This window comes from Paroedura picta, chromosome 9, assembly GCF_049243985.1.
Source record: "Paroedura picta isolate Pp20150507F chromosome 9, Ppicta_v3.0, whole genome shotgun sequence".
NCBI lineage: Eukaryota > Metazoa > Chordata > Lepidosauria > Squamata > Gekkonidae > Paroedura > Paroedura picta.
In genome coordinates, this window is record NC_135377.1 from 42,288,438 (window position 1) to 42,311,659 (window position 23,222).

Genomic DNA, 23,222 nt, shown 5'->3' on the forward strand with positions numbered 1-23,222 from the left:
AGACATAAATATGATTGCATTGTAAAACAAGAAGTGGAGGTGCTGAATGCTCAGATACTGGTTCTAATGATTAAATGCTGCTATTACATCAGGTCTGACTGATTCTATCAAGATTTGCAACCTGAACAGCTTTGGATTGCTCCTAAAGGTTAGTAACCAAAATACTGTAATAGAAGTGGATACTGCGCATTTATTACTCAGTGTTGACTAAAAATGAAATTGAAATGAGCCAATACCACAAGGGATACATTATTGCATTTTCATAATGCAGCTTAATTTTGAATCCATATGACAATAAAAGTAAATTATTCAAGTTTAATAGAAAAACTAATGTCAAAGGAAATGAAATAGTGTATTTTTTATAGCTAGGGGAGCAATTCATAGTGTTGGGAATGTAAGTTTGGTAACAAGTTATAAGAACTAGATTGACAGGAAGAAAATTATTTTATAGTGAGATTGTTCCAACAAGTAGAACCAAATTATTCATTAGAAAAAGTACATCAGCTTATAATTTTATATTAACAGAATCATCTGTATCTTAAATTAGCACAGCAGGATACAGTGTCTTTTTTCAGTTCATGCAATTTCTAGGGATGCTGAGAACTTTATAAGAAACATGTTTAGCTTACAGCTTAATGGCTTTCAAGATGAGGTCAGTTGAAGGAAGAAAACTGGTGATAAACTCTAGTATATTTATAAAAATATTTTGAGATAAATCTTCTCTTATCTGATCATATTTATAATACAAATCAGACAGGTGTCCATTGCACCATCTATGAAGGTTGTTATATTTTTAAAAATCATCTTAGTCCTCCTGATAGGGGTAAGTAGGTTTCCTGGGTTTGTGAAGTCTACCATAAACAGATCCTGACCCTCTCAATAAAAACATACTGGGAAACACTGGTTGTTAGAGGTTTTCCAGGCTGTGTGGCCATGTTTTGAGAAATAGGTCAGACCTCTACTGGCTATAATTGTAAACTGGTCCATAAACTGGTTTTATTTCTTTTATTGTATGCATGAAATAAAAAGGTTTAGGTCATTGGTAGCAATGCCAACCCTAGATGGAATAATAATATCTTTGGCAAAATATGTGAACTGACTAGAAATTAAGCCCACTGTACAAAAAATATAGCAGGCACCGGAGCGGTGGGTGGGTGGAAGGAAGAAAGGAAAGAAGGCAGGAAGGCAGGCAGGCAGGTGCCATGAAAAGGGATGGGGCAGGGGTGGAAGGAAGGGGGGGTGAGTCATGAGGCGGGGCTGAGGGGAAGAGTTGGGGGTTGAGAAGGGTGGGTGGCTGGGGTTTTGGGGGTGGGGAAGTGGCAGTGGCAGAGCGCGGGGTTGAGTGGCGAGGGAGGGAAGAGTTAAGGGTTGAGAAGGATGGGTGGCTGTGTGTTTGGGGGTGGGGAAGTGTAGGCGGTGGAGCGCGGGGTTGAATGGTGAGGGGGGGCGGGGGGAAGAGGGCGGGGTTGAGAAGGGTGGGTGCCTACCTGCCTTGTCGGCGGGCAGCCGCATAATGGCAGCTGTCGGCCAAAGGCAGTACAGCTTGGGGGGTCGGTGGGTCACCAGTCCGGGGGGAAGGGGCCAATCGTTGCCCCCCATTCCAGATCAAGCCCTCCCCCACACCCCCTACTGTTTTATTTATACTGTTCCTGCGGAGCGGTGTAAAGATATGATGTTCAGAATTGGCAGATAGGTTCATGCAAGAAGAGGCAGCCCTTTATTTATGTGGGGCCAATGACACAAGGCTTCATCAATCAATCAAAAGTCTCAAAAAGAACACTGGATGAGTTCAAATCATGAAATGCACCCGAGAGTGCTCAAAGAACTTTCTAGAGAACTTGCACAGCCCTTGTCCATCATCTTCGGGACCTCTTTAAGGGCTGGAGATGTCCCGGAGGACTGGAAGAGAGCAAACGTTATTCCGATCTTCAAAAAAGGGAGGAAGGATGACCCGGGAAACTACAGACCAGTGAGTCTGACCTCTGTTGTGAGTAAGATAATGGAGCAGATATTAAAGGGAGCGATCTGCAAACATCTGGAGGACAATTTGGTGATCCAAGGAAGTCAGCATGGATTTGTCTCCAACAGGTCCTGTCAGACCAACCTGGTTTGCTTTTTTGACCAAGTGACAGGTTTGCTGGATCGTGGAAATTCGGTTGATGTCGTTTACTTGGATTTTAGTAAAGCTTTTGATAAGGTTCCCCATGATGTTCTGATGGATAAATTGAAGGACTGCAATCTGGATTTTCAGATAGTTAGGTGGATAGGGAATTGGTTAGAGAACCGCACTCAAAGAGTTGTTGTCAATGGTGTTTCATCAGACTGGAGGGAAATGAGTAGCGGGGTACCTCAGGGCTCCGTGCTCGGTCTGGTACTTTTTAACATATTTATTAATGATCTAGATGAGGGGGTGGAAGGACTACTCATCAAGTTTGCAGACGACACCAAATTTGGAGGACTGGCAAATACTCCAGAAGATAGAGACAGTTCAACTAGATCTGAACACAATGGAAAAATGGGCAAATGAGAACAATATGCAATTTAATAAAGATAAGTGTAAAGTTCTGCATCTGGGTCAGAAAATTGAAAAGCATGCCTACTGGATGGGGGATACTCTTCTAGGTAATGCTGTGTGTGAAAAAGACCTTGGAGTACTTGTGGATTGTAAACTAAGCTTGAGCAGGCAGTGTGATGCAGCGGTAAAAAAGGCGAATGCCATTTTGGGCTGTATCAACAGGGGCATCACATCAAAATCACAAGATATCATAGTCCCATTGTATACGGCACTGGTCAGACCACACCTGGAGTACTGTGTGCAGTTCTGGAGGCCTCACTTCAAGAAGGACGTAGATAAAATTGCAAGAGTACAGAGGAGAGCGACGAAGATGATCTGGGGCCAAGGGACCAAGCCCTATGAAGATAGGTTGAGGGACTTGGGAATGTTCAGCCTGGAGAAAAAGGAGGTTGAGAGGGGACATGATAGCCCTCTTTAAGTATTTGAAAGGTTGTCACTTGGAGGAGGGCAAAATGCTGTTTCTGTTGGCTGCAGAGGAGAGGACATGCAGTAATGGGTTTAAACTTGAAGTACAACAATATAGGCTAGATATCAGGAAAAAAATTTCACAGTCAGAGTAGTTCAGCAGTGGAATAGGCTGCCTAAGGAGGTGGTGAGCTCCCCCTCACTGGCAGTCTTCAAGCAAAGGTTGGATACACACTTTTCTTGGATGCTTTAGGATGCTTTGGGCTGATCCTGCGTAGAGCAGGGGGTTGGACTAGATGGCCTGTATGGCCCCTTCCAACTCTTTGATTCTATGATTCTATGATTCTCCTGACTTGAATTGCAGTTTTATCACAAATTGTGAATAATAACTTTTGACATAGAAGTTTCCTTTTTTAAGTACTAGAAGTTGGCATAAATTATAGTATAAATGTTCTCATCATGCACACAATTGCTTTCCCTATCTGGCATCCAGTCAATCCACTTGACACACAAACTATTTGTATTTATATACTCTTGTAAAACTATAAGCCACTGCAGACCAGGTCTGGCCAAGAATGGTAGCTAATAAAAATAAATAAATAAACTAGAAAAGAGGTTTGATCCAGTGAGTCTCTACTGTGCAGACACAAAGGCAGCACAGACCTACAAAAATATGAAATTTTGAATGATACTTAAGTTTTAAATGATACTTAAGTATGTAGCATATATAATCCTATCAAGTCAGTAAACTATAACTGTGATTCATGATCCAACAGCAATTATTGAGCTAGTACTCTGGCTAAACTCTACCAATTGTGGTGATACAAAACACTGTGTTAAAAAATAACCAGTGTGAGAAATTTAACTGCCATCCTTACACCTGCAGCTGACTGACTACAGTGGTGGAGGCCCCCAGGCCAGAAGAGGGTGGCATAGCATAGCGGTCCCCAACCTTTCTTTGCTCAGAGACCGCCTCCGGGGCGAGGGGAGAGCTGACGGCCCGGGCGCCGCACAGCAGCTGCGCACAAACAGGCCTAGTGGTAGGGGGAGCTTGACCTGCAGGTTGCTTCATCTCTGTGGGATGGCTTGCTGGTGTGGGGCTCCATTGCAGTTGGCTGGCTGCAGGGAGTCAGGATCCACCCTGGCTTGCCAATGATCATTTGCATAACAATAAAGCTGTGGCCTATTTTACTGTGTCTGTGTCCTCTGTATGGCTCAGAATATGGCCCACTGCTATGCAATAGAGATTGTTCATCTAGAGGGAAAATGACTACTGTGTGACAGGTAACTTTGGCTTTCATATATTTTTTGCAAACATTACAGCACCAATGGTCTCATTAAGAAATACTCTGATATATAGTTTTATATATGAAGTCGTGTTAAACTGTTCCAGTTGTGAAGCTTCCTTCCCTCCACCTAATTTCTGTCCTTTGCACATAATCATTCTTTCTTGCTATTTTTCATTATAAAAAGTTTCCAACTTGTCAAAAATGAAGCATTTTATCTCACAGTGACTTTGCATTGGCCTTTGTATCAATTATATTATGAACATTTCTGCTTCCAGACAGTCTATTCATTGTTCTTCGTGTGTTTCAACAGGTAATTCAAATCAATATCCCCATGGTTTCTTTTTTTGTCTCACAATCATAATGTACCTTTCATATATAACATTCATATATGGATCAACGTTAGGCCTCTATGAGTAACAAGAATTTATAGATGCATCTGACAAAGTGGACTCTGGCCCATGAAAGCTTATACTGCAATAAATATTATCAGCCCTTACCATGTCACAAGATTTATCAGCCCTTTGACTCGTTATGTTTCTGGTGCTGTTGTACATAAGGAATGTACACAACACACCCAATTTCCCCAAAGTGTATGATTTCCATGTTGTGGTAGCATATAAGCTCTTCTGAGTCACTGCTCACTTCTTCAGGTCAGTAGCAGATCAATCTGAAGAAGTGAGCAGTTACTCACAAAAGTTCATACCCTATCACAGTTTTTGTTAGTCTTTTTAGATGCTACTGGACTCTTTCTCTTTTTTATGTCTTCAGACAGACTAACATGGTTACCCATCCTGAGGATTTCTAAGGTTTGCCATAAATGGACTTGTTTACTGAAGTTCAACAGAGCATGTTAAAGTCAGGCTGAAAAGCAAGCTGATTTCATGTGGGAAAGGCTGTCATGGCTTAATGTCAGCCAGCAGAACTCCTCAAGGTTACTGAGGATGCCCTCAGAAAGAAGAACAAGGAAATCTATGAAGGCAGGTGTGCAAGATGAAAAGACAAGTTTCAACCCCCCTCCTCCCCGCCTTACTCATAGCTAATCTGGATTTGATCAAGGATAAAACTATTGGAAAACTTTCAATTACAATAGAAAACTTTTCTGATACATTTACACACTGTCTTTAAGGAGCAAAGGATGTTATACATGGGTGTTCTTTCATTTTCAGGGCTGTAAACTGAAACAGCTAATGGGCACACAAAAACTCCTATATTTGCCGAAATTGCCTATGACTGATGATACTTATTTAAATCTGTTATTCTACTAAACCAGTTTTGGAGGGACTTATACAATATTGGAGGAAGCAGGCCTGGAAGGGAAGATGGGTCCAGCACCCTAGGGTGGTGGGAGGAAGCTAGAGCAGTCCTGGAGGGGTTGCAAGGAGGAGGGCAGAACCAGGTGCCCTTAAAAGGGGTCTGGGCCAGAGCACAGCCTTCTTCTCTTTCCCACCATCAAGGCTCTCATCTCATGTTGTAGCATTTAAGATGCATACATTGTTGTATAAATGAATCCATTGAGTTATATATTGTCACAGCTTGTGGGTTTGGAGCATGAGGTGGATCTGTTTTGGAGGAGGCTGAGCCTGCACACTAGCCTCCCCATTCGAAGGGCCTCATGTGGATGCAGAGCTGGGACACAGAGCTCGTCTTCTTGAAGGAGAGGCATTGACAGCTGACTCACATTTCCAGGTGATGGGGAATCCATCAGAGGCTAACACCCAATGGGTTCCGAACCAGCAGCCTTGTCCTGTGGGCTCATCAGGTTATGGGGAAGGGATACAGGTGGGCTTGCTGGGGAAACCCTGGGTCAATGGCCTGCTGATGCAATGGCTGCCTTGTAGCCAGCTGACCACAAGAGGGCAGGATCCTTTTCCCATGCTGTGCCATGCTCTGTATGAAAGTAAAGCTTTTTATACCAAAATAATGTGGTTGCCTGTGTTTTTCTTGGACTTGGAAAACATCCCCCTGTAATACAATAAAATAACATGTTTGGCTGTTGGAATGTGCAAGATATATAGTGTGCATAAGTCAAGATGATATGAAGAATATCCTACAGGGGCATTAAGGATGATATGTAATTAGCACATTTAGATAGGAACTTCCCAGTATACCCCCCTTCTGATTGAGTTATTTGGAGACTTCCTGATCCTTTGAGCACATTTCCTCCCTGTTTGCTTCCAGATGAAGAAGAACAATTTGTCAGCTAGTCTGCTAGGATCCTTCCTCTCCTCTTTCTCTTTTCAATTCTCAGTAAAGCTATTTATCCTTTAAGCAGCCAGTGCTTTGTTCCTTTGAATATGAAAACACTGCCAAGATGCGCTACTTGTCCCTGATGACTACTTTGGGACTGAAGACAACTTTAGATCTTACCAGGTCTATATGATGGCCACATGACCACCACAGGACTTGGGGTTATGCATACATTCTAGAGTTCTCTGCTGGAGCTTCACTTCCCAAGCATGAGGTGGCATGGTATGTTATCACTACATCACATGATATCGGGCTTTATCCTCTCCCAACTCACCATTTTCTTGACCTGAAACAATTCCAATGAGCTATTATTTGCTTCCATAGGAAAATGTACATCTAAGTTCCCTAGCAAAATACTGGTTCCCCAAAGGTTGCAAATGTTGCACATGGAGGAAAAGGCTAAAGGCTAAAGCTCTTACACCTTGTACCCTGCAATCTTCATATACATCGGGCAGGGAACTCTCCAAAATCTGTCTGTACAAAGTTCATATGTGATATGCGAACTTTGAAATGTTTGGCTCAGCACTAATTTTATTATTATTATTTTTTTATTTATATACTGCCCTATCTAGCAAACCGGATCAGGCAGTGTGAACCGGCTAAGATGATCTCTTAGTAACTGGTAAGTGAATATTCCTTCTTTGTGTGAAGGCACTAAGGGCAATGGCCTTTTAGTCCCCTCCATGTATGTTTGATATTAAGTTATTGTCACAGAAAAGCATCCTTGCACTATTATGGTACAATTATCCCAAGTAGACCAGATAGTTAAGTTCGTGCAATAATCCAGAGCAGATAAACCTAGCCCAATAAACAGGTTTTAAAAGCTAAAGCAGTGGAGTAGCTGCAAGAAGCTATTTGTCTATTACCATCCCACAATTATGAGTATCAGGATGCTTTTGTCAGGATAAATAATGGGAGAATTTTATTTTTAAAGTGACAACTTGATATATAATTCATCATGGTGCAGTTTTGATGTGCTCAGGGAGTTCTGTGCAAGCAGATCCCAGACAGCTCTCCTCCAAATGTCAGAAAAGTTTCCCCTAACATGACAGAGATCAAGAAAGTTCTGCTGCACAGACAGTACTTTTATGTCCATTGACAGTAAATCTGACACAGCCAGGACTACCAAGCAGCAGAAGTATTAGCAGGGCAATGGCTAATTACGCTAGTTATTAATGTGACAAAATCAATGGATTACTAAATTTACCTGCTATGAGCTTGGGCCAACCATAGTAAAAATTAGACTCAAAAACTTCATCAAAACTGGTCAGCTCAGCATTAAAAATCAAAACCAGGAGCACTTTGACAATCCATTGAAAGAGTCATCATGGGACGAGAAATCAATTGTAATCTTCATTTTATGAGTTTTCTAAGTATTAGTCCCTTGAGCAACAATGAAATACTTGTCCTCTGTCTCCATGCAGATATTTTCCCCCTAAACTTCTCCCATGTCATACACCTTTCCAATAGTTCAAATTTCAACTGACAGTGCTTTATGTGCACTTGCTGATGAACTGACTCTTGACTCATGATGTCAGAGGACAGTCTGGCTCCAAGTGCAGGTAGAAAGCCATCTAACAGCCTTAATTATGTTAGTCCTTGATAATAACCTTCTCTGTAGGTTTAGCTTCACTTAAGCATTTTGTATTTTAAGGAATATTTCCTAGTACTTCTCCTGACTGTGTTGCTGTTGTCTTTCTCATTTTTCAATGAGCCTCTAAAAGTTATGGAAAGTCTGCTGTGTAAAGACATCTCCCAGTCAGTCAGATCACAATGTTATAAAGGCTAAAAAAGGGCAGTCAAAGAACCAAAGGACTTAGTGATATCTCAGATGCTGACAAAAGCTTCAGAAAAAATCTTCATGGGTTCTTCTCCTGCTTTGGAGCTACTGCTAAATCAGATGTTTTGCAGGGAAACCTCCATAATTCCAAACAAGGAGATTTGTTGTTAAGGTTTCAAGTTGTCTGTGTGTCTGTTCTTCAGAATTATAATTTGTAATTTTGTTTTCTTGGTTTCAAGACCTGTGATAAACTAGAAAAGTTCTTAAAGGCTATCTTTTAGTGCAAAAACAGGTACAGAGAATCCCCAAGATGGAGTTAAGGCTAATCGAACCTATCTGTACTGAGGGGATGTAGGGTTATCAGATTCCTCCTGGCATCCAGTGGGGGGTGGGGGACTTATCAGAAACAGCACAGCGGTCCATTCAATGTACAGTGATGTGTCCATGTCACTGCCCACATGACCCAGAAGTTATGTCATCACATCCAGGATGTTGGGAAATGCTCTGGTATTTGGGCAAAAACTCTGTAGTAAATTTGTTTCTACCATAGAGATTTTGGCCAAATACCAAAGTATTGCCCCCAACATCCTGGATTTGATGATGTCACTGTCAGGTCAAATGTATAGTGATATAGACACATCACTGCACATCTGATGGATCTCCTTCTTTTGAGGTGTATTTTCCTCCTACTGGCCACTTTATCAACAGTAGGGAGGTGGGGCCTGGCAGTGCCTCAAGTGGGGAGGGGGTCTGGTAACCCAAAGGGGATACCCATGACAGGAATAACAGAATTGCTCCATGGGTTCATAAGGGAGAATGTAGTTCTTCAAGTCTGCGAATCTTTGCCCAAGACAGGTGTTGAATTGAATTGAATCCAGAAGCATTCTCAGCATAGGCAAGACATGTGTACTGAATCTGGTAACAACTAATAGGCATATAGTTGCATTTTACAGTAGTTTCTGGGTTCTTTTTAAAGGTAATCCTATGTATAGAATTCATTCTTGAAGTTACCATAGTATGGATCTTCATGGCCAGGTTGTCTATGCAGAAAAAGGAAAGCAGTTTCTGTGCAAAATGAAGCTGAAAGAAAAAAAAATTAACAAGTGACTCTACTCATTTGCCTAATAGAATGCCAAAAAATTACTGGCACCCTCACAGCCTTTTCTAAACCATCCCCACTGTGCACAACCATCATCCTCATGCTCCCCCACCTCTCCTCTGGCATTTATCTTCTTAGTCAAGATGGAGAAAAATTACCTATCAGTGTATATTGGACACAGAGAATTAATTTTAAATATGTTTCTAGATTTCACTTGCTGGACACATGGTCTTCCATTGCTGTACAATAATATGCTATTGTTGGAAAAATACACATGAAAGAATAACAATGGCATACAGCAACTCTTATGGTTACGTTATGGGATAAGAACACACAAAAATGACCATAGGGAATATCATAATGTCCAGTGATTTTAAAAGAAACACATGTTTTAATTTTTAATTAGATCCTAAACTGATTGGTTAAAATGCATAAAAGAGAGAGCACTCTTGTTATTCATCACAATCTCTGTCTTTCCAATACTGAGGAATCTCTGAGGCCCATCTAACTTCAAGCACTTTCTCCCTGTTTCTCTGTAGGCTATCTTTTGAAGGTTAGGTGAACACCAAAATGTTACCTTTTGTTTTCCTTTTGATTTTGCTGTGTACCACGAGATTTCACGTCTTTTCTTTGAAGATAATACTGACTGCTGCATCAGTGTAGCTTGTATCCCCTTCTAGTCCCTCTTGCTTTCCCCCCCTAACTCTCTTTCAGGTTTCCACCTCTCTCAGAGCTTTATCTGTGCAATTCCTTGGAGCTTCATGTTGAAGAGGCATGACTTGACTGCAGGCTTTCAAGAGTCACAAATGAAATGAGCTCAGGAACTTTTCGGAGTCTCTTGATGCCAAGTGAGAAAACTTTCCTAAATGCTCAGTTTCAGCGGTCAATTACTGAAGCTTGTGCAAAAAGAATGGAACGATAAAATTAAAGGGAATGCAAATGCAAAGCAAGGGCCATCTTGATTTGATGGACAGTGGCAGTATTGATTCGGTTCCAAAGAACACAGCTATAAGCACATAAAACCAATTTCTTTCAATGGAAAATGTTTTAAGAAACTGCGTAATGTTTAAAAATAGCCTATTCATGTCATATTCTTTCTCTTGGCGTCAGTCTACACGAGAATGGGTAGATTATTCCTCTAACTAACGATTATATTCGTTCCATTCAATGCCAGAAGTATGATTGTACTCCAACTGTCACCATCCTGAGAAATCTTCTGTTACGTGGCAATTGGAAATGAACCTTTGTGTCCAGAGTTAATCCAGGCTAACAACTATGGTGGGGTTTGTGGATGCACAGTGGTTAATCCTTTCTAAAGCAAGCATTTTAATTAGTCACCTAGCAGATTTCATTAAATGTTTCAAAATCTTTTCCAAGCTAATTATGAGAGAAGAAGAGAAGAAGAGCAGGTTTTATGTACCACACTTTTTACTACCCAAAGGAGTCATTATGACTGTAAGTATGGCTGGATGTTCCAAAGGAGAGTGGTGAGAGGTAAATTTAGGCAAAGTAGAGAAGAAGAGAAAGAAGGATTCACTTTCCACAGTCATAGTTTCTAATGCCATCTGTGGTCACTGCCACCATCAGCAGTCACTAAGGTGGCCAGGATAATTGGGCTAGGGGCATAAGGTGGCACCAGAGTGGCTATGCCAAATGACTCAGTTTTTCGAGTCATTCTGAATTTGGATGTAGGTGCCAGAACTAAAAGGAATGGTTGGTAAATAGCTTTATTTTTCCAAAAGCCAATTCTGAAGCAAGTTCAGGGTTGGGTGTGGGCTCTACATGTAAATGATATGTGGATTGCATTATTTATAAGGTCAAAGTGTTTTCATAAGTAACAGAATGTAGAATTAGATACAGCTAGATGGATAAAGTTCTGTATTACAGGCTTCTTGCAAAACCATAATGGGTGGGGGTCAGGAATATTTTTCAACCGGTGAAACAAGGTTGTTCTTTTATGGTTTTTTCAAAAGGGTGTGAAGAAGATGTGGGGAAACATGCCCATTGCTGAGAAAGCTAGGTTGAGGCTCTTCCATATCAGAATGCATATCCACCTCTGCAACCCCTAAAAGTAGTGTCATATGGAAGAACAATATTTTTACTTTCTTTTATTTAAAACATTTTAATGCCACCTTTCCACACAATCAGGATCTACAAGATGATAAACATAAAAGCACTAAAACATTTACACAGAACACAGTTTAAAATATAAAATTCAATTTAAAATTGTTAGGCAATGTTGCTCAATGCTTCCCCATTAAATAAACCTCATTTAAAGGATAGTGATGTGCTCTTCTACACAATTGTTTACCTATCTAAAAGCAGAATGTGATCAAAAAATTACCTGCTGCACATGGAATATCTTTTTTTTACTTGAAGCAACTTCTTGAAGCATGTAATTGAGTAGTTAAAGAAATGGATCTTGATGATGCTGAATATAGAATATTCTCAAGCCCCAATTGGATGTGCATTAGAGAAGGCAGGAAGAAAGTCTTTGCCCCCCCCCAAAAAAATACAATCAAGCAAAATATTACTTGTTTCTAGTACCTGCATGCTGTTATAGCAGTGTTCAAGGCATCAAGCAGCTTGGGAAATTTATTTATTTTTCCTCAAGGTGCTTGAGACAAACTTTACTCTTTGTTTATTGCTGCTGCTCCTGAAAAAAAAAAACATATGGAATGGTGAGGGGTCTTTTCAGGCTCAGGTTAAAATCCACATTAAAGAATAACTCAAGATCAGAAGACTCACCTTTCTATCTATCAGAAAAGGCTTTTAGGGTTTCTAGAGTGTGTATTCTCTGAGCCTAGGTATTTGAACTCTGGTGGTATCCATGCATTTCTGTGCCCCTTCACTTACCAAGTACAGCTATGTGTTCAATAACTAACTCCAATCAGCTACCAGTACTTAAATGCTGACACAAAGGGAATAGGGAACTACTGAGATGTGAAGAAAAATAAAATGCATAGATAAAAAATAGGGCAACAAAAGCAATGACTGGGCAATATAAAAAATCCCACCATTTCCCCCTCACCATTCTTCTTGTTGCCTTTGAGTTTCTAGCTTCCCTTGTTTGAGTACTAAAATCAGAATCAAGTCCCACCATCTTTTCTCAGTGACCAGTAGTTTTATTGCTGCTTTCATGCAACTAGGAATTCTCACACCATATATCTTGTCAGTTATTACAGAGGCGATGATGGTACTAATGTCACGGAATGTTGCCATCTCTTCTTTCAGTGTCTGTGATCAACACATCCTCTTGTTTCTCCAGTTATAAGATAAACTGTCTGAAACCTTCAAGACTTACCCCCAAATAAATTCTGTTTTCATAACTCCATTTCTTGATTCAATTTCAGATGGGGACTTAATGACATCAACAACTTGAAAGTGACATTACATGGCTGACCTGCAAGAAACAATTACTCTCAGTATGAGATTTATGAAGAATATAATTCAGAAGGCTATCAACAGCTGGTCTCCTCTCAGTCTCTCATAACTGGAAAGTCTCAAATCCATCAAAACAGTTTCAACTCCCCAAATTAATTACATGTTTAGAATTCTTTCACATTAATTATCACTCTGAGGATTCAACATTTGGAGTATCTTCCTTGGTAGAATTAAGAATGGGGTGAAATAAGAATCCTGCAAACAAGAACTGGTTTGCATGATTAGTGGCTGGGAAGAGTTCCCAAATAGTAAACATGGAAAATTGAGTAAATTATTCTATCTTTCACAAGGTTGTGCTCTTGCTTACAAGCAAAGTCCGTGCCAATAAACCTAGTGATAAATGCTGCTTGAAAACAGGGCATTTTCTTTTTTAGAAAATCAGATATTATGCTATCTTACTCCATATTCCGATTTACATAACTACATTTTCTAATCCCCCACAGGGAAAAGCAGCTCACTTTTTAATTTATATTTTGAAATGGCTGGAAATGTAATCAACAAAAATATGGCATTTATTTAATAATTACTTCATGCTCTCTTGCATGGAAAATTATAAATTTAGCTGATATGCTATTATTGATTAGATAGCAAGTTATACTGACTAAAATAAGTGAAGGCCTACTATAAGAGAAACTGCACCAAACAGTCACAAAAGTTGTTATAAATTGTTAATATAATGAAACAGAAAGAATCTCTAAATGCAGATGAGGAGCACAGGAGCACTTAAAGCTGCCTATCAAATACTCTACTGTCATATTGTTCTCAATACTGAATCAGCAGGTAGCAGTTAATTTGTCCATCTAGCCCACTAATTAGACATGCTGAGAACTTCATGAATAACATGCTTGCCAAATGAGCATACCTTGTTTCTACTCCCTTGATGACATCCAGGCTAAGTTCCTCAACAAATGATCTCCATGTTCTCTGATGAAATTATGTCCTAAGCCTGTGAAATCTGTGTCTGGCCATAGCAGCTTGCTCTTTCTTTAATCTATTTCAAGAATAACTTTTCTAATTTACCAGAAAAGAGGTCATGGTTGTTTGGCTCTGCCTGTGGGTCCTGCAGAGATTGATTTTATGTCCCATGCTGTTTAATATTTATAAAAAGCCTCTAGGAAGGCTCATCAGGAGGTTTGGGGTATGGTGTCACCAATTATATGGGTGATTCCCAGCTCTACCTTTCTTTTCCACTTAATGCCGAGGAAGCTTTTGATATTATAAACTGGTACTTGGAATCAATAATGAGCTGGATGGAAGTCCTTACAAGGCAGAGTTCTTTGTGTTACTAGAATGGTAGATCAAAGAGTTGAAATCTTCCTGTCTTGGATGCGGTTACACTCCATTTTAGAAGTCAAGTTCACACTCTTGGAGAGTGTGAACTTGACTTCTAAAACTACAATGAGAGCCCTCTTGACTTCCTTTTTGACCAAATAAGTTTGTCTTGTGGGACCACAAGAGAGCTCCAATGATATGGAACAACCTATCCAGGAAGATGCCTATAGATCTTTAGGAGGCTACTGAGGAGAGTTTTTTACGTGATAGCATTTGATTAGTTCTTCTGTTTATCAGCAGTTTTAAATTATTTACTTTAATTAGCGTTGTTTATGAATTTTATGTAATTTATACTGTTTATATTATATTGTTTTTGTTGTAAGCCACCTTAAATCCCTATAAGGTAGAAAGGTGGCTATTAAATCTATTTTGCTGTCATAATTTTATGCTGGCAAGAGAGGTAGTATTCTATCCAGGGTGGAACAATAGTCCTCTGAACCTTTCTCGCCTTCTTTCCAAATCCATCTCTTTGTTTATCCTTATGCTGTCATGGTTACAGAAGTTTAGAAGTTAAAATGATTGAAGGTTGCAATGCATCACATTATCGCTAAATTGTCATATCTTGAATTGGAAACGCTGTAAAGAATTCAAACAGAAATATGGAATGTTCAAATTGTGGTATGAATCCAGAGCCACTACATTCTTAAGATGACAAAAAGGATCTGAAACATGTTCAAGTTCAGTTGATTAATATGCTTCACCACAGTGTGGGAAACTAACATTTTAGAGAATAAAGGGAACTATGTCTACGCTGTCATTTTCCAGTCTGAGTGATTACATCCTTATTCCAAGTCTATGATTATAAGGAGTCAAAAACTTCCAAATATTCATGGGAAGCTAATTTAATCCAACTCCCACGAGCATTACCTTTAAGGCTATGGAGTCAGGGATGCCTTAAAAGTTTTGTTTTTGTCCCAGCTCCTGATGTCTAAAAAAGCTTTCTTCACTATCCTATTGATGCCTCAGGATTCTGCCAGACTTCTAGGCTATAACAACTTGACCTGTACTATTTCTTTGAATTGTTACTATGAATCATGTTACCAATATGAACCATTAGAGATGCTCAGTAAACCAGAATTAAGCATGAAACAAATAATTATTCTTGACCTTGATAGCCTAGCTCCATATAGTCACATCTTGGAAGCTAAGCAGGGTTGGCCAGGCTAGTATTTGAAGGGGGGGGGATCTCGAAGAAACATCAGGGTTGTGATGTGGGGGCAGACAATGACAAATCATCTCTGAACATCTCTTGCTTTGAAAACTCTACAGGGTCACCATATGACAGCTGTTGACTTGATGGCAATTAAAAAAGAAAGAAAGAAACCCTTCCCTCAGTTAATTTTAGTCAAAGGGAAAACTGTCCTATTCAATTCAATAGGAACCATTCTACTGTAATTGCCATATTTTGGAAGGTGAAGGCCATGGAGAATGAGCTATAAATTCTGAGTTGTTGCTCATCTGCACTAGGCCATTAGGGAAAAGCAGTGCTTTGATGAGTAGAATTATTAGTAACTAGTAGGAAGGCCCATTGCATCCAGGAATGCAATGGTCTCTAGCGGCGTACATGGAAGCATGAGGTTGGGGTGTGAGGCGGGCAGGGAGCAGGTCGGTGGCTGGGGGGGGCACGATTTGACAAAGTGAGGTAATAGGCAATGTGGCAAGGGTGTGAGGCTCGAGCAGCTGGGTGGGCGGCTGGAGGCGGCAAGGCTGTGGCTGAGAGGAACTGCTGCTGCATGGTGGTGAGATGGCTGCCGGGCCAGGTCGGTGGTCACGTCTGCGTGGGTGGGTGGACCACGGGAGCGATGTGGCCAACAGCCACATGAGTGGACCGGGGAGAGTGCGGAGCGACCGGATGGCAGCGCTGGTGGGGCGGAAGGGCGGTTGGGGAGGTGTGGCGGCTGCGGCGGTGACATTCTGGAGGTGCGGGCATCAGTCAACAGTGGGCGGCCTCACCGGAGGGTCCCTCGTTGGCGTGGTGTCCGGGTGGTTCATCGGCCAGTGTGGAAGGGCCTCAGCAAGCAGGAGCAGGCACTGCAGGTGGCCACTCCAGGGGCCATCCCAATCCAGAAGTGCCCAGCTTTGCTGGGTGCATCCAGATTGGCCTGCTCGGTCGGCTCCTGGAGGCGGGTATTCCAGTGGCCGGCCCAATCAGGATGGGCCCAGCTCTGCTGGGTGCATCCAGATTGGCCCGCTGACCCAGACCCCACCTGGATACCACCTGGACAGGATGACCCAGACAGGGCCACCTACATGGCTCTTTCTCAAATATAGGAGCCACTAATGGTAAGGATGTGTTAATATTCCTATAAGTGTTGTGTAAAAATATCCTCACTCTTGAGCAGCCATTCCCAACCAGGGTTACATGTAACCCAGGGTTACTTGAGCCGCAGAGTTATTACTCTGTTTGGGGTAGATGTGATTGTTTTAAAATATATTTTAATTAATTAATTAATTACTTTTTAACCGGGATGGCTTTCTCCTTATTTGGGCAGGTCGACTCACCCCTGTATCAAAGTGGCCAAAGATGGATGAAGGTCTTTTGGGATTTCTGAAGTGGCCTTGTTGAAAAGTTCTGAATCATCCCCCCATTGGCTCCTCCCATTTCCCCTCTTTCCGAATTTCTTCTTTGAGTCCTACTCTCAGAACATGGCTGGATGCAAGCATGGGATTCAGATATTCAAGAAGGACATTTCAATGCCACAGTCTATCCTCCAAAGCAGCCATATTCTCCATACCCCTGTAGCCTGGTCCGATATGAAGGCTGACATCCCTAGACAAGAACTAGTACACCTGAATCCAGTTTAAGGGCTGTGCCCAGCCTACAAAAAGATTCCCTCCTTCCCAGATTTCCCCTTGTCCTGGCAGCCATCTTGGATGGTAGGAAAATATATTCTCAAATTCTGCTAGGATTAACAACCTCCTGGTGGTACCTGGAGCTTTCCCAAATTTACAGGTGATCTCCAAATCACACAGGTAATTCCCCCTGAGGAGAATCACTGGTTTGCATGGTCTCCGTTATAACAACTGAGATGAGTGATTCTTTCTTTAACTCAGACAAGGTTTGCTATTTAGCATACCACACACACACAAGTGAAACTAACTTCTTATTTAACAAGCATTTTATTTTATTAGAGATGCCATGCACACTGTAAACATTTTTCTTCCAGGGCTGTGGCAGGGAGGCATGGCATCACTTCTGGAGTTAGTCAAAGCCTGAAGAATATTTCACGGGTTATTCTACAGTCAAAAGGATGAAAAAGTCTGCTCTAGAGGAAATCAGTGAGGGCAGAAAGTTAGGAAGTCTATTTTGTAAATAAGTACTTTAATATGGGAACTTATATATTTATATCATTTATATATGCCATATATAGGACTATGTACTTCGGAAGGGCAGCATAGTATAATCCCATCTCATCAGTTCCTGGAAGCTAAACACGGTTGGTACTTAGATGGGAGACCACCAAGGAAGATTCTACCTAGGCAGGCAATGTCAAACCACCTCTGTTTTTCATTTGTCCTCAAAGCCACTTGCTGGGGTTGCCATAATTTGGTTGCCAATTGACAGCACATGTAGATATACATGCTTTTACAAATGTAGCCTTTCTTTGATATTTTTGTGACAAGGATTTTTGGTGTGATTTTATTCTCTCAGGTATTTTATTGTCAAATAAACTTGTTACTGTATTTCCTGCCAAAATTAGGACAGATTGACCAAAGCACTTGATGGCAGATTGTGATTTCCTCCTGTTTTACATATGGATGCAAAATTCAACCCCCAAAGTGTGAAATAAAGACTCTAACAATATTTATGTTGAATTCTCTAAACAAAAACTGGAAATAGATATGCTCTTGCTTTAAGCAAGAGGTGGCATTTTGAAGGAAAAAAAATTATCACAAATCCACAGAAAACAACCAAATGACAAGTAGATATACAGACAGAGATAAATGCGTAGGCTGATTTTCACATTTTTCAAGCAATAAAAGTATTAGATAAGTAATTATTGTTTATTGAACATTTGGGGGAAAACTGACAAAAATGTCTTTTCATAGACTTAAAATAAGTAAGCAGGGCCACAATGTAAACGACCATCTGCTGAAACATTTGCTGAATAAACTCTCAATCTTTCATTTATGATCTCTGCTGTAGCAGCTTGAGAAAAACAACATTGCTTTCTAAGCCAGCGGTAAATAGCTATTCATTTATATCAGTGCACTTTAAGAAAAGTACTAATAAATTATTTTGGTACTCTCTATCATAGGAAAAAATATCTTGTTTGTTTGCATTATAGATCCTGCATTCTATAAGAAGTATTATAAGATGCTTCTTAAAGAAGTTTCTCACAGAGATCCAGTTCCTACTAACCTGCAATGGAGGGTCAGGTGATCACAAGGGATAACTTCTCTCATAACTGTACAAGAGTTACATGGAAGCTATCATCTAGCTCAGCCTCTCTTATGTGGCCATGAACCCTGAGTCCACCTAGCATCCAAACTCCAGCAGGGGAGAGAAGCTCACAATCAGGTGGCTATAAAATGTGGGGCCTCAGCCATGACACCCATCACGTGGCATGTCCCCATCACTTGACATGAACAGTGAGATGGTGTGGCTCAGTTCTCTGTGTGTTTTTTGTGTGGAGCTTGCGGGGGGGGGGGGTCTGTTCTATACACTTTTGAAACTATGCCTGATATTTACCCCAAAAGCTCTTTCCTGTCTTGACCTTAATCCTGTTGAGTTTGCATTGCCACAGTGGCATTGCCGCAATACTTTTCAGCTGAATCCGGTACAAATTATTATTTCCCTAAAGTTTAAATCTCTGAAGCAGCCCTGTCCAAACTGCTGAATTGTGATTTGGCCGCAATTTACTTTTGAGGCCAGTCCCTTTAAAATTTAAAGGGCTCCTGAAGGCTCAGGGAGAGCAAAGGCAGTGTGGACAATCCCCAATGACAGCTGGCTCCAGAATATTTGAAGATAGTGGGGACTCCCCAATCCCTACTTGGTGCGGCCTTTAAATGCAGTGAAGACAATGGAGCATTTATAGGGCATGCCAAGCCTTCCCTCCCGGCCTTCCCACACTGTGGAAAGCTGGCATGCATCAGAGAAGGGGGGTACAAGGAACTCTGTCCCTGTCCTCCCCAATATTTAAAGAAATGGATTCTGGCTTGCATTAGGGAGGGGAGGCGCAGGAATCTGGTCCTGCCCTTCCCAAAGTGCACAGGAAAGATATAGCCCTTTCAGATTTGGTTTGATTCAGCTGAATTCAAGTCAGGGACGGGTGATTCAGGCCATTATGAATTCAACCCAAATTGACTTGGGCTGAATCAAAAATGGGCCAAAGTTTTTTTAGGCACAAAAGAAAGATTTTTCCCTCTACTTTTGACTTTTGTCTAAATTACAACTAACTTTGAGATTTGGTTCTGGGTGAAACATATTGACTGGAGCACCTGTTTTGGACATAGGCTTTTGAAACTCTGTTGGACTATGTCTTGCAAGGTCACATCTGCAAATTATATGTAAGTGCGCTTAGGTTAGATAGTTATCTTTATTATTTTATCTTCACTGTTCACTGCTCCTGTATTGTATATTTTGGCACATCTGTTCCACATAATATATTTTGGGTAAGGCCTTTGAGGATTAACATGTCTCATGGCTTCAGTGCCACTCAGTGCTTAACATCCACTCAGGGTGGCTGTCCCGCCCCTGACTGCCTCTTCCTTCAACTGGCTTGCCTGTCTGTCCAGCAGCCAGCCAATCACCTTCCATCCTCCACCCCTGACCACCCCCTCCTCCTTCTACTTCCGTACAAGGCTCAGAGGCTACAGATTCCTGCTGCGTGAGAACTGTCCCTTCTGGTAAGTTCCCTTCCTGGGGGCTGCACCCTTTCCAGGTTCTGGGGGGAGGGAAATGCCATTTACAGAGTTCTTCCACCCCCACCCCCCAATCTAATGCCTGTTGTATTCCTGAATGCAACAGGCTTGGCCCCTAGCTCTTTTAATAAACGATTTTAATTATATCCCGTGCTATTCTTGGATTTGGGGGCTTCAATCTGTAATGGGGGCTTCAATCTGTATCCTCTATTGGCTACAGAGAGCAGAATGATAGTAAGCATTCCACCTTGACTTCTTGATCATCAACTTCAGAGGGCAAGAGACGGTCTCTGAATGGTGAGTTAGTTAAGGGGGCTGGTTACTGTAGGGTTTTGAGAATTGACTCTTCAGCTATTTGTAGTTTTACCTTAAGGAGGCTTTTATTAGTCTAACAAATATTACAAACTTGAGATTTTGTTTACCACCTCTACAAATTGAGAAATAACAACTTATATTTCACAACTACTTGCACTGAATGCAGCAAGAATATCAGCAATGTTAGAACATGAGGAGGAGTAGGATAACAAGCTCAAATAAGATAGAAATGTTTAGTTCTAGAAACTGAAATGCAAGGACAATCTGATTCACTTTTGTGTGAGGACAAAAAACATTTTCAATATTCATCCTTTCCATTAATACATATTTAGAGAATTCAAACCCATAGTGTTCAAAGTGGAATTGATTAAAGTTTCAGATAATGTAAGTGAAGATTATACACTTTCTAGTAGAATATAATCCTGATCAATTCCATATTATAACAATTCTCATTGAGACTTATGGTTTCAATAGAATATTGATACCCTGAGCAACTTGTCCGCTGAAGAGATGCTTCCATAGTTTTTTCTGTTTCATTGTTTAGCTCTTTGTGTTTAATTGCACAATCACTTCCTAGCTATTTGCTACATACAAGTGGGAATTTGCAGAAGACATTTAATTTTCCCTTCCCTCACTATTTCCTCTTTCCCTTTCCTAAAAGCCCCCATAGCCTTTCCCCTTTATCTGCTTCCTTCTCTCCTTCAAGGTTTGCCAACCTCCAAATGGGGCCTGGAGATATCCTGGAATCATGACAGTTTTTCCATTGGAGTTGCCATCTCCAGACTAGGAAAGTTTGGGGGTGAAGTCTTGGGACCATGAGTGTTGGGAGGGAAGCAACCGCAACAAGATATAATGCCAGAGTCAACCCTCCAGAGGAACTATTTCCTCCTGGGAAATTGATCTCTGTAATACTGGGTGATCTCCACCTGGCTGTTGAGAACCCTAGTTCCCATGAAAATGGCTGCCTTGTAAGATGGAGTCTGCCAGTATATTCCCCTGAAGTTTCTTTTCTCCTCAAACACCACCAATCTCCACCACAAATCTCTAGGAATTTACTGATCTGGGATTGCCAACTCTATTTCCTTTCTACCCAACAGACAATCTAAAGTTGTCTAAAATAACTGGAGATTTTTTTTTTGTCATCATGAAGATGAAAAGGTGAAGAAGTACTGTTGTCCAGTTCTCTATGGCTGAGGAGGGGTGATCCCTCCTTCCTGCATTCTTTTCCCTTCTGCCTTTAAGGCTCCATAGCAAACTATTGTTTGTTCTGGTAAATATGCTTCATGAAGGAAAATTCAAAAGCCTTCATTGAGAGATTTGACTGTCAGCTACTTCACTTGAATATTCTTTTCACCCAACTGACCTACAGAATAGGCTTTCTCTTCTTCTTTTGTACTACCCTTCTCCCCAGACTAACAGATCATCCATTTCAATCAATTTAGAATGGTGTGATCAGTGCCAGTCTTACTGATTCTGTGCCCAGGGCATAAGTCTTGGACAGGTGCTCATAACTTTGGGTTTGCCACCTGTGGAGCCAAACAAGAGGCAGCCATTTTCCCATGTGGATCCAATCAGTGTAGTGGACCAAGTCATTCTTGTTTCCCCTTCCCACATACCTTTTCAAGTTGTAAAAGAGGCATCTCTGAAAAGTAATGGGGCGAGCGTGCCTCAGCCCCCCATACTACAGACCCACTGAAATGCTTCGTTCTGCATGAAGGCTTCCTGGACGACCTTGCAGACTGGGCCTTGTCTCCCAAGCTCTTAGGAAGGAGGGAGGGTTCCTGGCCCAGTTCTCTCCCTGTCATTTGGCAGCCTGCTCTCTCTTCATACCTTTCTTTTCATTTCTCCCTTCCCCTTTTTTAACTCACTTGTCACTGAGCCTTCTTTTGAGGAAACATGGTTAGGCTAGCAGTGTGTGTCACTCAGCCTAGTTATCAGAGCATGTAACAAAGCAATCAGGGGCAAAGTACAAATTATGTGGGAGGTCTGTGATTGAATCTCCCAGTGTTTTTGCTTTTACTTTGAAGTAGTTTTGAGAGGCAGTGAATTTGATCGGAGCTGTGACACTGAGGGAGGGCTGTTTAAATATTTCTCACATACCATTTTTACAGTCTAAATCACCTTCAAAGGTGCAGTGAATCCTGTTGAAGAAAACAAATCTCACAGCTCAGGAAATTAGTGGTAAGGAAAATGTTGACGAGCCCCCTCCCCTTTGCTCAGCATGTCCTGAATGGCCCCAATAACTTGCTTTCACAGCCCCTCTGAATGGTAATTCATCATCTCCATCAAAAGGCTGTTCCAGAGTACAGAGGCAGAGAATTAAAAAAAAAACTTTAATTTTGGGGATTCAACTGACTGTACCTTAGCAAGGGAGGGAATATCAAGAACACAGGGTAAGGAATACAGTTGCTGTATGGCGACACTTTAAGTATGTGGGCCTAAGGTTATGAAGAGCTTCAAACACCAGAATCTTTAATTGGATAAGAAACTAACCAGCAGTCATGGAAAATCTTAGAAACTATGCCTGTCAATAACATTTCTGCTGTGTCACTCTTTCCTTAGTTTCCCCCCTCTGTCTGCCCTGAAAATCAAGGGACATGACAATATCTGGATTAAAATATTTTCAAATGCTACTAGCTCCCCCCCCCCCCCATTCTGACATTGTAGTAACTATATTAACCAACCAATCTTTTTACTCTGGGATTTTATTAGTTAAAATATCTGAGTACACCTCTCTACTAAAAACAAACAAACAAAGGAAGACCTCTCATTTCTTCTAATGAGTAATCAGACCTTTTAAAAAACCATTAACAGATGAGAAGAAGTATGAGAATCATATCAGATAAGAAACGATACATGGAATTTCAGAGT